This window comes from Neopelma chrysocephalum, unplaced genomic scaffold, assembly GCF_003984885.1.
Source record: "Neopelma chrysocephalum unplaced genomic scaffold, ASM398488v2 Primary Assembly neopelma1_43, whole genome shotgun sequence".
Lineage (NCBI taxonomy): Eukaryota > Metazoa > Chordata > Aves > Passeriformes > Pipridae > Neopelma > Neopelma chrysocephalum.
Window position 1 is genome coordinate 6,497,238 of NW_020897702.1, and position 19,257 is coordinate 6,516,494.

Consider the following 19,257-nt stretch of genomic DNA (forward strand, 5'->3'; position numbering starts at 1 on the left):
GTGAATCAAAGCGCGAATTATCAAGAAGAAATTAAACAACGCTGTGACTGAAGGCATCGAGATGCTGGAGTGTGTCCAGAGAAAAGCAGCAAAACCGGTGCAGTGTCTGGAACATAATTCCTATGAGGAGTGGCTGAGAAAGCTGGGGTTCTTAAGCCCGGGGTAAAGAAGGCTCAGGGGGGAACTTCCTCACTCTCTACAACTACTTCAAAGGAGGTTGTAGCAAGGTGAGGATCAGTCTCTTCTCCCAGGTAGCAAGTGACAGGACAAGAGGAAATGGCCTCAATTTGCACCGGGGGAGGTTAGATTGGGTATTAGGAAAAATTTCTTCACTAAAAGGGTGGTCAAGCATTGGAGCAGGCTGTGGTGAAATCACCATTCCTGGAAGTGTTCAAAAAATGTGTGGATGTGGCACTTAGGGACATGGTTTTGCAGGGGACTTGACAGTGCTGGGTTAAAGGTTGGATGTGATGATGTTTTCCAACCTAATGATTCTATGATTATCATAGAATCATAGAATGGTTTGGATTGGAAGGTACCTTAATATTCATCTCATTCCAACCCCTGCTGCCATGAGGACGGACACCTCCCACTAGACCAGGCCAGTAAAACCCCATCCAACCTGGCCTTGAACTTTTCCAGTTGCGAGGCAACCACAACTTCTCTGGGCAACCTGTTAGAATGCTTCACCACTGGAAGAATTTCTTTCTAACCCTAATCTACGCTGTTTCAGTTTAAAACCATTAACCCTTGTCCTACCACTATACTTCCTTCTTTCCTGTGGGCCCTCTTTAGGTACTGGAAGGCTGCTTTAAGGTCTACCCAGAGGCTTCTCTTCTCTAGACAACCTCAACTCTCTCAGCCTGTCTTCATGGGAGAGGTACTCTAGCCCTCTGATCATCTTCATGGTCCTCCTCTGAACTCACTGCAACAGGTCAACATCCTTCTTATGCTGGGAGCCCCAGACCTGGATGCAGCACTCCGTGTGGGGTCTTATGAGAGCAGAGTAGAGGGGCAGAATCACCTCCCTTGAACTGCTGGTCACATTTTTTTTGATGTAGTCCAGGGTACAGTTGGCTTTCCATGACTACGATTCTATGTCTATGATTCTTTGACTGTTACTTGATGCCAGTTCTGGTATAAACGTGAGTACCTGCCTATATTTTAAAAATATTGCATTAAAATTCATAGTTTTATGAGCAATTGGTGACTATATTAATTGTGCAGAATTTTCAGTCTTTCAGTCCCAACAGAAGAGATTTTCCATCACAGTTTGAGGGACACACTCTTCCATCCTTCCTCAGGTAGTAGTACTGCAATTTTTTACTATTCCTGTAATACTAGTTTTGCAGAGTTAAAAAAAAAAAGTGGGTTTATGCTTATATAATTTAACATTTCTTGCTTTCTTAATGCATTCTGGATTGTTTTTCAATCAAACATACCTAAACTTTGAGTTCGAAGAACACTTGATTCTAGTTTCTTAAAAAGTTATGTATGATGCATTTGATCTGTGAATAAAATTCTTTAGCCATGACCAGAACTACGCATGAGATGTACAAATGAATCACATACAAATGTAAACTCACATACTATTTGTAGAGGTTTTTTTATTATCTTCTAGAATATTTTGTGGAAATGCACTTACACGTGTGCCTTCAAGACAGATAGGGCAGATTCCCATTTAGGCTTCCTAATAGAGACATAAAAGGCCTCTTATCAATCTCTTTTTTACCTGTTTGCATATGTGAAAGTAAGATAAAGGTGCAGCATTTTGTTTGTTTCTTTATTTGGGTTTTTTGAATCAAGAACTACTCATAAGAAGTGATGAAGAAGCTTTTCCTACTCATCTTCCAAGGAAAGCTGTTTCAGCCATCTTGCTGAAGTGCAGCTGCAGTGCTGAGCTTGGACCTCAGGTAGGTACAAGGAAAGGTTCAGAAAGAAGTGGCTCTGCATGTGTGGCAAGACAGAAGTGGAGCTGTTGCTGTGATGTCTGCCTAGAATTTTAATGGACTGGAGGGACACATTTTCAAAAGAATGGACATAAAGGATCATGGGATCACAGGACTGCAGTGTAATTGAAGCAGGGGAGACCATAGGAGGCCTCTGATCCAACTTCCTCCCACAGCAGACTCAGCTCTGAGGTCAGGGCTTCATTCAGTTAGGGCTTGAAAACCACCAAAGATGGAGAGTGCATCACCTCTCTGGGCAACCTGCATCTCTGCTCGGATGTCCTCATAGGGACAAAAGTTCTACCCTGTTGTTGTGGTTTAACCCCAGCCAGTAATTAAACATCACACACTGTCCCACAGTGGTATGGGGGAAAGAATCTGCAGAGTAAAGGTAAGAAAGAAACTAATGTATTGAGATAAAACCAGTTTGATAATTAAAAAAGTTGTTTGGTTTTTCTTTTTCTTTTTTTTTTTCCAATTGTAAGGGAAAAAAACCCTACAAGAACACCAAAGAGTGATGAAGGTAAAACACAAGGAAAAAAATAAGATATGAAAATGAAAGAAGTTGCTCATCGCCAGCTAACCAATACACAGCCAGTCCCTGAGCAGTGGCCTTCCTGCCAACCTCCATCTCCAGTTTTATTGCTGAGCATGACACCATATGGTCTGGAATACCCTTTTGATCAGTTGGGGTCAGCTTGGGGTCAGCTGTCTTGGGCTGTGGTCCTTCCCAGCTCCTTGTGCACCCCCAGACCACTCACTGGTGGGGTGACATGAGAGGTAGAAAAGGCCTTGGCTTTGTGTTTTACTCAGCAGTGAGTAAAACATCAATCTGGTATTAACACTTTTTCCAGCACAAACACAAAACACAGCCCCGTACCAGCTACTGTGAAGAAAATTGACTCTATCTCAGCCAAAACCAGCACATCAGTTTTAACCTCTCTTCTTTCAAAATATACTTGCTGGTTCTCATCTTCCTGTCCTGCACTGCTGTGTAGAGCCTGGCTCCTCCTCCGTGACCTCCCTGTCAGCACCAGCAGCTGTTAGGTCCCCTGAAGCCGTCTTTGCTCAGGCTGAACAAGCCCACTCCTCTAGCATCTCCTCACAGGGCCAGTACTCCAGCCCCCAACAAGGTGGTGGCCTCTGCTGGACTCAATCCAGTTACAATCAGTGCTTCTCCTATATTCAGGGCCCTGGATTTGGATACAGTAACCTAGATGGGGTCCAATAAGCGCTGAGTAGGGGGAATAAGTGCTTCCCTTGGTCTCTGGCTCTGCTTCTCTTCATCCAGCCCAGTATCTGTTTGCCTTCATTGGTGCCAGGGTCACTTCCGGCTCATGCTCAACTTGCTGTTCACCAATGCCCTCGGTCTTCTCCACAGACCAGCTGCCAGCCAGGCAGAATCAACCTGCACTGGTGCCGGAGGCTCATCCTTTCCAGGAGCAAGTTTTGCATTTGTCCTTCAATTTCACAAGGCTGGACCATTCCTCCAGCCATTCGAGGTCCTGCTGAATTGCCTGTTCTCAAATGTATTCACTAATTCCCCCCAAACTGGTGTCATCTGCAAAATTTAATTAGAAGTAGATCTGTGCATGTAGGCAATTGATAGGGCTATGTGATGTTTTGCAGACCAACACGAGCTCACTCTTTCCCTGCTCCAAGTGTTTACGTGGCATCCAGCCTAAGCTAATATACTTTGCCTCTCAGCAGAGCTTAATAGCTTGGGATCAGAACTGTGCTAATCACAGCTAAATAGCTTTTGGTTCAGAGAACAGGAAAATTGAGCTGTGTCTGCTCAAAATGTCCTCTGTGAGTATAACATGTAAGTCCACCACTATGCCTGTTCCACTAGCTCTGGTGGAACTACTGAATGAGGAATTGGCAAGCTTGAAAGATGCAGTGTTGTGATAAAGTGGATCCGAACCCAGTGATTGTGAGAAAACTGAAAGTGAGAGTATTTATTAATCTGAGGTCACTTACAAGACCACTGAAAAGAAATCATTATCCCTACCACCAAAACTGAGGATGTTATTCTAGTTGTCTGATAGAGCAGCATCACTGTTTGTAATTTCCAGTACAATTTCTGGCATATTGAACAATGTGCCTCCTAGCTACCTCCTGGCAATAACTCCCCTAATTTTGGCAAGCTTTGGGTCATGTAAGTGCTTATGGGCATTGACAGAGCTGTGCATGAAAGAGCTTCTGAACATGCTGGCATTACAGCTGATGGCAGCCTTGCTTCATGAAGGACTATGCCAAGCATGTCAGGCTCCTGATACCTACCTGCAATAACTTAAATGGATGTTGGAAGTGCAATGTGGGGAGTCAAATGTTACACAGGGAGAAGATGAGTCTTAGATTAATCAATACTCAGTAAAGTGATACCTGTTGGCTTTCAGAGGACTCCACTTAGACATAGTAAAGTAGGGTGTCTAACAATGTGCACAGATGAAGAGAATCCATATATTCATTGGAGTGACCAGGTTAACAATATATATTCTGCTCATCCTTACCTTGCAACCACGGCAGTTTGGGCATTATCAAAAATCCATAGCTGATTTTTAAACAGCCAAAAATCTAGAAAAACAAAGCAAGCATCAGCCTTAAAGTTTCTTATTCTTATGAAGCAGCTAGAAACACAGTGCAATGCTTCTAGAGGAGACCTAGAAACCTCCCTGGTTCAAATCCATTTGCTGCCTGTGAGGCACAGGAGGGAGAAGTAACTCTGAAGGAATGAAAATATCAGCACACCTATTAGTGATAGTGTCCCATGAAATAATTTTTTTCTTGTATAGCCATCTTAGGTAACTAACACAAAGGAAGCTTTTGAATCTGACATTTTTGATGGGATGAGTCTGCTAGTCTCACTTTGGGTGAAATTACAGGCTGTTAGGAGATATCATGAAGAAGCTATAGAGTGCATCTGAGCGCTGGGCCTGAGGCCTGTGAGAGCAACAGAGGTAGGAATGTCAGTATGGTCTTTATTTTATTTATTGCTTAATTTATTATTTTATTTTATCATTGTATTATTTATTTATTTTCTTTGAGAACACTATCTAACATCTAATATCCTAAGAGAGTCTACCCTTCCTCGTAAATAAAAATATTCCATGACAAATGAAAAGGAGACAGATAGCATCACTATAAAATTATCATGGAAAACTGTCCCTGTGCATGTTTTGACATGCAATGCAGCCAGTTCCCACCCATTTGCTGATGCAGAGGCACCTTGGGCAGTTACATGTTGGGAGCAGTAATACCATAGCCAGGCTGTGCCAGGCCCTCTGTACTCCTGGCAGACGTCAGCATGACTTCAGGGCTCTCTGTGGCCCATGGCTATTGTGGCCATTGACTGTTCCTTTGTGTTTTGCCTTCTACATGTTCACGTAGCCAGATGACAGGTAGAAGAAGAGAAAAAGCAAGGCCAGTCAGAATCAAAATCCTAAGAGAAATCCTTCTTAGGGCTGAGGCATTTTTGCCAGTCATGGAGAAATCTGGGCTTCATCCTCTTTGGCACAACCACCTGAAATGATTGTTTTGAGCTGTCTAACTGATTTCAGGGGAAAGGGCAAGGGAAGATGGAGGAGGAAAGGTGAGAGAAGAGCTTCATTTATACTTAATTAGTACGATATACTAGATGTCAGAAATAAAAGGCTGCTGACTTATTAGTAGAGCCTGAACACACTAAAACATGAGAGAAACTGTAAAATGAGAGGGAGTAGCTCTTGAGCCAGACAAAAAGCACATGAGGGAAGACTCTATGAATAAAATTTTCCCCATGAGTGCGTTGTCTGATAGTGAGGCCAACACATGTGAGGCCATGATGAAATGGGAGGTAAAGACAAAGCTGGTTATCAAGAAGTCTGTGAAAATGGATTTAGGAAGGTTTTTTGAGAGGAAAATACTTCTTAACTTTTTGCACAAGGATCAATTTTGCTAAAAAAATGTGAAATGGGGAATAGCCACACGAAAAAGGAAAAAAACTGCATGAAAAAAAATGAGAAGAGCATTTGTGAATGAGAAATTAATACTATACAGTAGGTTAAAAACACCTGCTTCCTGGCTATCCATGGCTATTGCTGATGATCAGTCATTTTTCTTTTCACCTTCCTTTGATAAACAAAGGCTTAATGTGTTCAAGGTGAGCATTGTTTTTCTAACTGTATTGCTAGGGCTTCTCTGAATCTGTTTTCTGCGTTTTCTTTGCATCCTGCTTGACTGGGACTAAATCAGAATCACATAGAATCTGGTAAACAGCTCTCACTAATAACTTCCCATTTTCTGTCCCCTGTTGATCACACTCTCCTTCTTCATGGCTCTACTACACCAGCAGATAATAGTTATCAATAACCTTTATAATAATTATGATTATCAAGATAAGTTGCAGTTTTTGGAAAGAAACATATTTATAAATAAACAGAGAAAATTACATTATATTTATTTATTTATAGAAGAACACAATATAGAATGCATTTTATATCATATATCTACTATTATTTATTACAATAATTAATAATATTTTCTCTGACTGCTGGATGGAGGCAGGGTGCACACTGTTGACACTGCAATGACTCATGCTCCCAGTCTGTCTTGAAAGCCCACTTTGACACCCCTCATTTCACACAGCCTGCTCTTCTGTCTTGTCACGATCCCTGGCAAGCAGGTACAAGAGAGAGAAATGAGAGAGCTCTATAATGTTGTCCAAGTCTTTACTCATATCTGTTGGGGTGTCTGGAAATTGTTACATATGGGTCTTTTCATCTTTCTCTGCTGGGTGAGTATTTAAATTGTGAAAAATAATGTGTTAAGCATGACTCTGCCCTGAATGTTGATCACAGTGATTAATGCTAGTTCATGCCTACCTTACACTCTGTGCGATATCATGTTTAAGAAGGTATTAGCTACCACTGCTTAGCTGAAACATCTTCTCATGTAGGAAAATATCATTTATAAATAAATAAACCAAGACTGGGAGTGACACAGCTCTGAGCTGATTACTGAGGAATAACCTCCAAAAGCACAAAACTAATTCTACATAGTTTTTCAAACACTTCCCATAAAACTCTTCCATGGTAAACAAAGAGAGTAAGCCCATAGCAGGAAAAGCTGTATCAGTTATTTGCATCTATGTTCACCAAAAAAGAGAGCAGGAAAATCTCCATGCTTGCATCCTTCCAGATGGAAACTACACAGAATTGCTGCCTTGAAGTATTTGTAGAACAGTAGAGAAAATGAAGAGTAAAAATTACCAGGGCCTAGACATCTTTAAAAATCAGTTTGTTTAACAACTCTTAAATGAAATACCTGTATGACTATCTATGCTTGTAACGTCAAATGCCTTTGGTTCCCACAGGGCTGGAAAGCAACTGACGAGATAATTTTTCAAAAAGGGTTCCAAACAGGGAGCTGAGGATGGGACACTTCCACAAGATTTATAATAAAGAATAAAATTAGAGGAACACATGAATAACTATGACACTGTGAAAAAGTCAACATGAATCTTGTAAGTGCGAATCACACTCCACATGAATAGAGAGGAACAGCATATAGGGATACTGGAAATCCTGCCTACCTAGAGTTCCAAAGGCATTTGAGTTCACTGCCAAGGGTTTTTAAGGAATTTTAAGTGGTCACAGGGTAACACTGCACGGATATCTGGAGAGTTGATTAAAAAATAGAAAATTCAAAGCTGCAGTACATGGTCAATGTGGACATATGAAGATATAGAGAGTACATTGAGTGTGTGTATATATATATATATATATATGTATATATACGAATGCTACAGAGTTCCTAAGAAGCAGTGTAGATGCAATTCTTAGTTGAACACTGATGGCCTGAGCACCACAGCACAGCTATCTGCTGTGATGTTGCTTCAAACTCCTCTAAGTATCTGCTTCTACAAAACTGGTTCTTCATGCCCTCACCTCTCCTGGGAGCTTGAGCCGAGTCTCCACCAGCGAATCTTCCATGGCCCCTCCATCAGTGTTGCCCAGATTAATCATAGAAAAAGCTCATCTTCTGAGTTTGAACACTTGGTGTCAAAGCCAACTCTTCACATCAGCTGTTTTCCACCTGCCTCAGAACTCAGGGCACTACTGCGCTGCAGTAGTTAATGCATCCACTGCCCTGGGCAAACGGGGTCAGTCAGGCTGCACGGCTCTGGCTGCATGCCATGGACTGACTGAGCTGGTATTTAAGTTTTAGTCAGAGGGTGAACACATTTCATCCTTGTTTTAATTTCCCTGCTTGGAATTCTTACTTGATAATCCAGTCTTTTCGTGACTCCTCCTACCCAGACAATATCTTAAATTTTTCATTATCGTGGTGGCACGAATGCTCCAAAATATATTTTTCTTATGATTACATGAATGTTTGAAATATACGTATACATATTTCGATGATGAAAAGTATAGTTAATGAAAAAGCAGCATGTCAAGATAATCTGAGCCTAAATTAATTATCAAAGGACTATAAAATTCCGCACCATTGGTGGTACTAACAGTAATAGCCAGGGCTGGCAACATACTAATCACTCTGGCTCTAGAAGACCAGACTGGTATTTTAATCACACAAACGCTAATTGCCTGGCCCTGCTGGCATTATAATTGTTATGGCACTAATAGCCTGGGCAAGATGGTATTTTAATCATCCTGGATCACAGCCTAGAAATGTTAATTTATAACATTTCTGTCTTTTTATCAAGGTTAACAAGAGGTCTACTGCAGATATGATCAATTACAAAATGCAGAAATCACTATTTTAACTTAGAAGCAAATCAGGAGTCTTAAAACTCACAGTACTGGAGACTTTTCAGTTAGAACACTGCTTTCCCCTATTTTTTCTTTTTTTTTTTTTTAAACTTCTTTTCCCTGCAGCACCTTTAAACCACATGTGAGTCACTTGAGACAGCTGGAGCAGGCTGTGCTGAAGAGTTTGCTGTTCTAAGTATTACAGTGATCTTACTACAATATCCAGCTAATGTAGTTTCATATATTTAACCTCATAGGATTAAAATCCTCTCACTATTGTTGATATTTTAAGAAATGAATTCAGATTGTCTACAACTCAGCTTATCTTCAAATATTACTAATTAGTTATCTGTTGTAAATTCATTGACTTCAAAGAGCCTACCTAATCTTTGCATAGTGCAGGTCACTAACAGATGGATTTTGTAGGATGGTTTTACAGCTAAGCTTCATTTTTATCCCATTTAATTGGAGATCGGGTATACTGGGGGCTGGGGAGACAAATTAAATAGGAAATTTATGGTTTTCTTCCTACAGCCAAGGAGTGTGATCTTGCAAAGCCTGGAAAAATCTAGTAAATTTGTGGAGGAAATAGAGCTTTCTCTATAAAAATTAATTGTGGTTAAGATTTTGAATTTTGTTTTGTATTTTTCATAATGGTTGGGGTGTTGGGTCACCTCTTTTGATATTTTCCACAAAGTTAAAGAGCTCCCTTGTATCTTCTGGATCTATAACTTAGATGCAGTACACTGCCACTTGAGTAAGATTTCAGCTTCCCTCATTATGGTGATGGCCATGGGCTGCATCTGGATGATGGAACCATTTGTTCATCCTGCAATGTGATATTGGCCCCATGTGTTGCAGGATGAGTAACAGCACGTGTTTTTGGCTGCCTCCAGCCCAAAGCTGCCCACTGGGAGCCCAGCTCTCCTCCCACACTGCCATGGCCATAGTCAGCAAGTGCCCAAGGGGCAGCAGGGGACGTAGCCCTGTGCCTCTTCTCTACAGGCATTGTGCAGAGGCTGCCAGCACCAAGAGTGTTGTGTGACATGAGATGTCCCATTTGAACAGGAGGGAAGTTAAAGAAGTGGAGAATTAAGAAGAATGGTTTCAGCTGAAGGAGGAGGCAGGTGAACTTTATGAGGCGTCGGCATCGAGGGCCACCCATTTGAGTAGCTGGGTGCACTTTACTCGTGTCAGCACCAATAAAAGTCATACCAAACTCAGTAGCAACAATGAGCCTTCTAATTATACTTGATTTCCACAGCTGGGATGTTGAATGCATCAATCAAATACTTATTTTTGCCTTTGTTTTAAAATGTCCCTTGAGGGGAAATTTGCCCTTCACCTGCTTCCCCCATGGGAAGCCCAGCTGCTCTTTCAGGCTCAGTTTCCAAACACAGGGCTGCCCTCAGCTGACATTCTTCCATAAGAAGATTGCTAATAATGCTAGTAGTTCACAATCTATTTTCACTCTAGGAATGGAATTTCAAATGAGGACTTTTTATGCCTGCTGCTTAAAAAGGATTTGAGCTCTTTGTGAGAGGATGCTTTTAAAGAATTCTCATTTCAATGTCCTGTCCCCCATTGCCTCCTCTCCTTGTGATGCTTCCTGTGTCGTCCGTGGCTTCATTGCCAGCCCCCATGTGGATTTTTTGTCTGCTTTCATTTAAGCAGGGCTGATGCCACCCTACTGGCCTATGTGGCCAGCATGGCCACAGGCAGTTACAGCTGACCTGCTTAGAAAGACTGTTCTCAGTGTGCCACTGCATCGGAGCAAATGCTTTCAGCAGCTAAACTTAGGAGCAACACGACAGCTGTGTGAAATCATTGTGCTGCAGGAGCTTATCCAGCAGGGCAATGTTTTGGAGACTGGCACTGCATGTTTTCCTGGCTAAACAGTCTGCTCTGCCTGATTACAATGTCCTTCTGTTTACTTTGACTTAGAGAGGATTTCTTACTGTGCCTGTGGTTAAAACTGAGATGTGATGACTAGAAAAATGTGTTTTCCATGATCTCTGTGCAACAACAAGAAATACTGTAGGGCCAGTATTGTTGCTTACTTATGCTCAGCTGCTCTTGACCTTTCATGACTCTAAATATAAGGATGGTGGCCTTTTCTGGTAAACTGGTTGTGATAACACATATAATTTCACTTACTAGCAGATGAACTTTAACATGAAACAGGATTCTTTTCCTTCAAAGTTTAATATTTCCTTTTATACAATGCTCCAGAAGCCTTTTAGTGTTTTAACCTTCAACATGAGAGAAGTCAGCCCCAGCTCCTTGGCAGGAAAATAGTTTTTTTTAACCAAAAACAGCAGTGTCATAGTAAAGTCCAGGAATTCTCTAAGGAGTCTTCTGTCTGTACAAAGCTGCAATAGCACTATGTGTTTGCTTTCTCTGCCTCCACAGAAACTAAAGATTTCACGGAATATTCTGAGTTGGAGGGGAGCAACAAGGATCATCGGGTCCAACTGTGAAGTGAATGTCCCATATGGGGATCGAATGAGGATTGATACTTTGGTATTATTAGCACCATGCTCTAGCCAACTGAGCTTATCTCAGGGTGCCCTGTAGAGAACGGGTTTCTAATGCATTGCCTGTGCAGCCAAGGACTGCAGAGGGAAAAGAGAGCTCCAGACTTCCTAGAAATCCCTAATCTCACCCTTTCAAGTCCTGAAGCTCTTGTGAAGGGCTATGTTAGTGCAGCATTTTAAATGAAGGCTGACAGGTTGGAAGGATGTATTTCTGGCTGTGGGCTGCTGTATCATGGGGAGGGACAGCACTCTGCATTGACAAGTGAAGTTCAAAGAAATACAACTGGCAAGATTAGAAGGGCTCTCAAAAGAAAGGTTTTTTGTTTTTTGGGGGGACAACCTGACAGGTTAACACAGGTGACTAAGGTGAGAGAATTAAATATCTTAGAAATGCCTTAAATTCTGAGGTCTGCTTTATGCAGTAGATCACATGAATAGGAATATCAATGTGAAGTACATAAGGAGATAAGTTTTGAAGCGTCTAAGTGCTAAAGATAAGTGTGTAAGCACTAGCAGCTACCTGTGCCAGCTTGGAAAAGAGAAACCAAACTCAGATGCCACTGGTAGCACACAGATTTCTGAGTCTTGATGTAACCAACACCAACAAGATTAATTTAAGGCCATCCTAAAGAGTGTGAGCATAACACGTTGTTGATAAAGCAGAACAGTAAAGGTATTTACTAAAGCTGCTATACAGACACAAGTTTTCACAGGGGACTTCTTCAAATTGCAAACATTTAAAATGTAAATGTTCTTTGACACAACAGGGTAGTTGAACCATGAAATAAATAGGTAGAAACCCTGTTATTTCTATTGAATAAGCTGAAAAAATGCAAAAAGTGAAGAAATAATGCAGCAAAATGTAAGGAAGTAAATTTGAATTAAACAGAGACAACCACGAAATTGGATCTATTACAGGAAATAGTTCAAATACATGCTATACCTTGAGTAGGCTCACTTAAAATTGTGTTATATTGGCCTTCTGTCTCGGTATCCTTACCCATCTGTTGACTACCCTGTGCCTGCAGTTTGTATTGTGCTCCTGAAATACTGAGGTTAGTCAGGACCATATCACTTTAAAAAAAAAAACCAACACACAGACAAAGAAAGAAAAAAATCAGGCTGGGAAGGGGGAGCTAAAGCCTCTGCTGCATTGGGCTGTTTGGATACATTGGCTGCAGCAGTGGTCACGCATCCCTCCGCAGTCTGCTGATTTCGCAAAAGAGGGAGGAAAGAGTCATTTTGCAGCCCAGATGCTGTCAAACACAAGCAATCAATGGAAGAAATGGCACAATGAACAAACAAGCATGTGGAAGCAGTTTATGAAGAAATAGTTAAATACCGAGCTTTGTCCCGGCTGACACTGTAAGTACGAGCTCAACAGCAGATCCTGTGGTCACTGCAGTTGTTTGTGGCAGATGTTTTAGCACCCTGATGCTTTTAGCACTCACAGGTAGAGAAAGCATTGACTGTGACACGTTTCATAGCATATTTAGGCAAATAACTGTATCGTACGTCTCTCTACAGACTTTTTGAGTGACTCACAAGCTGCAGTGCACTGGTAGGGTGGGTAAAGAATGAGCACATGAGCTTATTCTCCTTTCCTGATGGCTTATCTGGGCTCTGCTCTATAGATATGCTAGCAGATTGCTGCAGTACCACCCTCCTTGTGCAAAGGCCTCTCGCTGAATTTCAGCTCTGCCTTCAAGCACTGCTAGACACAATGCATTTTTTCACACTCCAATGGCTGACTTAGCTTAAAAAAAAATCCTAGAATTATTTGTTATACAAACTTTCTTCATGCCAACTGCTCTATTTTAAATTTTTCTTATATATGCAGTTGTAGACAGCTTATGAAATTCCAGTAGCTTTGTGTGTTACCATCGGGAGACTAGTTCTTAACATAGCTCTCTCAAAGAGAGTGCCAAGCATGATTTATTACTCAAAGGAGTGAACACTTTCCTGTCTTTGGTCTGTTGCTAGCTGAAGTAATTTTATGCATTTTTAAATGTAAACATTTTTTCTTATGGAAATCCAATGTGTTGCTCTCTGGCAAATGATTTGCTGCTTTTTATTCTACATATGCCCTAATGATCTAGTACAGCTTTAAAAACAAGTAAAAAAGCAGAGCTAGAGCAAGTTTACTGCACTGTGTTTCTCAGCAAATTTTTTGGTAATCAGATAAAATTTTTTATTGTAGCTAAAACTATGCATGTCAGCAGAGTTAAATAATGAGGTAGTGAGTATTTTTCTTGTTATTTTATAAGAATATTATTTTTGCTCTAAACTAGAGAATATCATCTATTTGATGTCCTCTACAGTTGTACCTTGGTACTTAATGCAGCTTCTGCAGAAACCGCTGGGAGATCTCACTCCAGTGCCAGGGGAGGTAACAGGGGGGGTAGTTGTGATGAGCAGCCTGTGCTGGGGTGTTAAGGAAGATGAGTAGTTATTGCAAGGAGGAGCCTTCTTTTCTGCATCTCTTTTGGCACCTGGCAGAACTGCAGCTCCTGATGTCAAAGGCTGCAAGTAGATACACACTTCTGCCCCCATCACGCTGCTCACCTCACTGGGGATGTAAGGCAGAGCCTTCCTCACACTGAGGAATCCACAGGGAAGTTTTCCTTTCATTGCTTTGGGAGTTGCCCTCACCTTACATTCCCAGAGGTATTAAACTTCCATCAGCTGTCTATTCTATTTGCAAAACAACTTCTTATTGCTTGCTACCAGAAACTGAATTATAAGAGGCCAAATTTATCCCTTAATGAGTTTATAGCAAATTACTGTTACCTAGGGAGCACTGTGGCAGCGAATGTGAATGCTGAGGCTGTGGTATTGTCAGTGTTCATTCTTGACCCTTCCTCTCCTGTATCAGGATTGTCACCCTCTTAACATGAAGCAGAGTCTCTGGTTGGAAAAAGCCTTTCCAAAGATTAAGAAAGTAATCATTTGCATTGTCATGTGTGATAAGAATACAAAAATAATACAAAAACTCAGTCCAACATAGCTAATTTCTGTTCCCATACTGAAAATATGCAGAACTATAACATAATTTAATTAGATAAAATTGTTTTAAAGGCTGCTTGCTGTTATGTAAAGACAGTGGGAAAAGTTCAGCTCCTGTGTAATTCCATTGTTTTCAGCAGAATTACACTGGGGTGAATTCAGCATTTTCAGGGGCCAACTCAAAAACATTTTCTTTCTCTGTCCCTCCTCCTGATTGTTTTCCTGTTTCTCAGATGTGATTTTGTTATGACCTCCAAGGCAACAGGCCCATATTTATAAAATATAATACAGTGTATCTAAGATGCCCTAGTTAGGGCCACGTTTTCCTGAGGCTCCCTGTAAAGTAAATGGAAACATAGCAGCACTTTCAGAAAAGCTGATACACCAGATACATAAACTAGCCCGTGGTCATTTTACTTCACAATGTTTGGGGCTGCTTGGACTCTACTCTCAAAAGTACAGTTTCTAAAATACAGGATGAGTTTTTATGTTAAAATATACAGAATTGTAGCATTTTCTTGAAGAGTTTAAACAGTGTCTAGCTGGCCAGCTTCTATGAACCCTTGGAATAACACACAGAATTGAAAAAATGCATGTCAGATTTTGAAGTATTTGAACTTTCGGAAGATTTAGTCTTTTTTGAAATATGTGTCAATTCATTCAGCAATATTTTTTGTTATACGTGCAATTATTCAGCAATTATTTCTGCCTCAGCTAAGAAATATAACAACTCACACATTGCTTTGGTACAGTAGGGTCACATTTTTCTTCTAAGTGTGTATTTAATGGATATATTTACATTTTAGAAGTCTTGAGTTAAATCTTTAAATGGGATGGTCTAGTTCGTTAGCATTTTTCATCTTCCTTTTGATTAGCTCAACAGAAGATGGTAATTGTTTGGAATTTTTTAGCAAGTACATTTGTTGGTTGTGATGGAGATACACCAGAGCTGTGTGGGAAAGGAAGGTTTCACATTCCCTGTGGAGACCTACATGTGTTTATGCACAAAATAATGTGCAGTCATGAAGGTCAGACTAGAAATAAATGAGGCTTAGTTGTCTTCCCTAAAATTACCTGTAGAAACTTTCTCCACCCAGGTGAAACCAAAATAAGGTGTAATTTCTGATAGGTGACGATTATGGTTATGACACGATGGGGCAGAGGTCCTCTGGTGACCTCTCAGAAGGGCATGAATGTGCCTCGGGCTCCTCTCAGTGGTAAGGTTTAGTTTCTTTTTTCTTACAGGAGAATGATACAGCTGGTTGCATATACCAATCACCACCTATTTGAGATAAGACAGCTGGTGGAAAGTAGTAAAAGTCAGAGCTTTAACACTCTGGTCTCCCATAAGGAAGGAAATAACAATGCCAGTATTTAAATCACCAGTTTGTCTCAGTTTTGTCTGGAATAGAGTTAATTTTCTTCCTAATAGCTGGCACAGTGCTATGTTTTGGATTTAGTATGAGAATAATGTTGATAACACATTGATGTTGTAGTTGTTGCTAAGTAGTGCTTACTCTAAATAATGGACTTTTCAGTTTCCCATGCTCTGCCAACAAGGAGGCGCACAAGGAAGCTGGGAGGCAGCATGGCAAGGACAGCTGAGCCAAACTAACCAAAGGGATATTCCATATTCATGCCCAGTATATAAACTGGGGGGAGGGGCCCATCACTGCTCAGGAATGGGCTGGCCATTGGTCAGTGGGTGGTGAGCAGTTGTGTTTTGCATCACTTGTTTTGCTTGGGTTTTATTTCTATCTCTCTTTTTGTTGTGTTCCTTTGCATTACAATATTATTATTATTATTTCATATTTTAAGATGTTCTTATCTCAACCCATAGGTTTTTTTATGATTCTCCTTCCCATCCCACTGGGGGAGGATGGATGAGCAAGCACCTGCATGGTACTTAATTGCCAGCTGGAGGTAAACTACAACAGAGTTTTAGTTAAAGCTTCAGTGAAGCAAAAGGAAGAGCTTGTACCTTGCTCTTTTAGGACAGGCTAATTTACTTGTCTATCTCTTCATTAGTTATATATGGTACATTGTGGAGCTCTGTAGCATTAACAGCAAAATTATTGTCAGATTTTAACTAATGTAAGCTGAGATCCTGGGGAATGTGATAGTAGCTTCAGAGTGGTCTGATGTGCTTCACAAGCAGGCACCAGCTGTCACCAAATCCTGTTCCGTAAAGTTATTCACATTATGAAAGAAATTGCTAATGTCAGATATTTGGAGACCTGTTAGGAGAAGTGGAATTGGAGGACCCTCAATTCTTGCTTATGCCACTTGCACTTTCCCCATAAAATGCCCACTGTAAACCTTCCCCTTTCTCCTCAAATTTCTCCCTCCTTATTGTTCTTTGTCTCTATCCCAGCGCAATTCCTACATGAGTCACCACTTCTGATCAACTCTCACGAGGTTTTTCATAGCAGCAATGTCCCCAGCCTGCCCCAATCCTACAGCAGCATCTTGCATTTCTCCTACTCCCCAGGCCGCAGATGCACTGCTAAATAGGAGGGTGAGGGAAGAAAAAGCTGCTCAGAGGTGCAGACAAGCTCATGCCTGCATGTGCTGAGCCAGGTTTTCTGTTAGAGCAGTCCACGGATGACATATGGAGCAAGTAGTGCACTGAAGGGCAATTTTTGCAATGTAGAGTGACATGGAGTCTCATTCCAAGTGCTAATAATTTTCAGCTCATTACCTTCATGTTCATATCGGACTGGCATTGGAAATGCTTGCCTGGGTCTTGACATTGGCTTGTGTTATCCCACCCTGTGCGAGGCTGGATCTCAGCATAACAGTGTTGATCCACCACAACAAATTGGATTTAAGAGCTGAAGAACTTAAAGTGCTTTCTGGTTTGCTTTGGTTACTCCTGACAGTGCTAAAAACATCTCTTTGAATCATACTGATTGTTTGATGTTTATACAATGTATGTGTATGCACACAGGGACATCTCCCAAACAGCAGTAGTGTTGTGGAAAGCTCATCACTTCAGGACATACACAATCATATACAATACATTATTTCGTTGCACATGTTAGCAAACCCTCTCCTACTGCAGAAAAATGGATCATTAGATCTGAAAAAGCTTTTTGATTTCTTCTGTGAGAGATCCACAAAAATGGATTTATTGCAGTTTCTCATTAGCTGTGACAAGGATGATGTCAGAGAAGTTGTGTGTGCCCTGTCCTATAAATAATAAATGAGAAGGACCCTGTCTCCTCTTTCTCTAATGGATTAATGTTATAGCTGGATGGAAAAGGCACCAGCTTCCTTTATGGAACGTAATGGAGCACCAAAATTGTTTAGACTGTTGAGTGTATTTATCTCAAGGGCTCCTGCTTGTCCCTTTATCTTGATCTCTGGGCATCTCTCTTAACATGTTGTAAAATTCCACTTTGATTAAATGGAATAAAAATGAAGTCTTACAGATTTATAAAAAACTCCAAGAAATAACGCAAAAAAGTGCTTGTTTTTTTTCAGTCAACACAAACTCTGTAATATAAAAATCTTCCAAATACCCTTTCAGCGTGGCTTCATATATTAATTATTATTGTAGCAACACCAATATGAAATGTGCTTCTCATTTCTTTCTTTCTATTGCAGTGCAAACAGAGCTTTGTTTTTATAAGCTTCTGATTAATCATAATTATCACTAATAAGGTGCTGCTTAATCAAGTAGTTCAAAATACTCTGCAGACACTCATGAACGCAACTTTATTTATGCAACCCCTGTTGCTTAATATAGCTGTTTGTGAATAATGTTATTGCTGTTTCATATGTTAAAATGTTTATATTCAGTCCCTTGGTCATTTTCTTTCAGTGTTAATCCTCCTTTTTAGCATTTTGAATTGGGGGCAAAAAAAAGCATTGAAACAGCTCTTAAGAAAGTAATACCTAGAACTGGGTATATTGTGAAGCAATACAAGAAAAGGAAGAGATGTCAAATCATGGGCACACCAAATCTTGGCAGAGTTCTAAGAATATTTTTCAACAGCAGTTGCTGTTGTGAATGGCACCTGCTAAACAAATAGGTGACATTTCAGTGCTTTCATACTGGTTTGCAACATCTGCAAATGACTTAGGTATTCTCAGCTTTTAAAATATTTTCTCCCCACTGTCTTGGTACGCTGATTCAAGGCAAATCTCTGTGTTAATCTCCTTGCTTCTGCAACATTTGGCATTCCTAGATGAAAATTTTCAGCATAATATGTCCCAGTTTAGATACAAGCACTCCCACTTATGAAGAAGAAATTAATACAGATGAATTCCCTGCTTAAGAGCATACTGATCATAGACAGAAAATGCCATACCATTTGTCATCAATTCTGGTTTACAAATAGCATAGAGATAAAACTACTTCTGTTCATATCTGTCAAATTCTATCCACACTTGTATAAGTATGCAGTGATCATAAAAGTCTCTTCCTGCTTTTTTTATTAAAAACTAGGCTTGGAGGAAATGAAGAGAAAAAGAAAACATATTATTTTTTTATTAATATCAGCAAATGAAAAAAAAAAATTAACCATGCAACAAACACATCAGAAGTATTTGTCTCTTGGTCTTCATACCCTTTGCCAGGAAGATGAAGAGCACTCATCAGAGGTCATTTCACTCTTGAGTCTGACGCAGTTTCCTATCCTTTGAAGGAAAATTTGGCTGGCTGGTATGTGGAATTGTTCTGGAGAAAGAAGATAGCCTGCAAAATATTCCCCACTTCTTACTTATGGACCTGCCTCTCTCCTGGACACGAGTCATGGAGGCACTCAGGACTGTGTCAGTAACTTTGTGCTATATAAAAGTTTTATACAATCTAACTAACCATCATTATTTAGGTCTTTTGACCTAAAATGAACCCTGTTTCCTTTAAGCTCCCACAAATCTCTCAAGACCACTGGGATGTCACAGAGGGCACAGAGGACTGTGAAATGGGTTACCTGGGTGTGTGGCCAAGATCTAGCCTGATTCTGGTCTTGAGCACACACAAGTCGGTATGTATCTGATATGCTG

At 40.6% G+C, this 19,257-nt stretch overlaps 1 protein-coding gene across 1 annotated transcript in view; it reads left to right on the plus strand.

The window, feature by feature from the left end:
• The first annotated feature begins 12,409 nt into the window (after positions 1-12,409).
• SACS (sacsin molecular chaperone) overlaps positions 12,410-19,257 on the plus strand; it is a 61,603-nt gene continuing 54,755 nt past the window's right edge. Inside the window, exon 1 of the mRNA XM_027677883.1 lies at positions 12,410-12,603. The gene's annotated coding sequence lies outside the window, so the exon portion shown is untranslated. The remainder of the gene's footprint in view (positions 12,604-19,257) is intronic.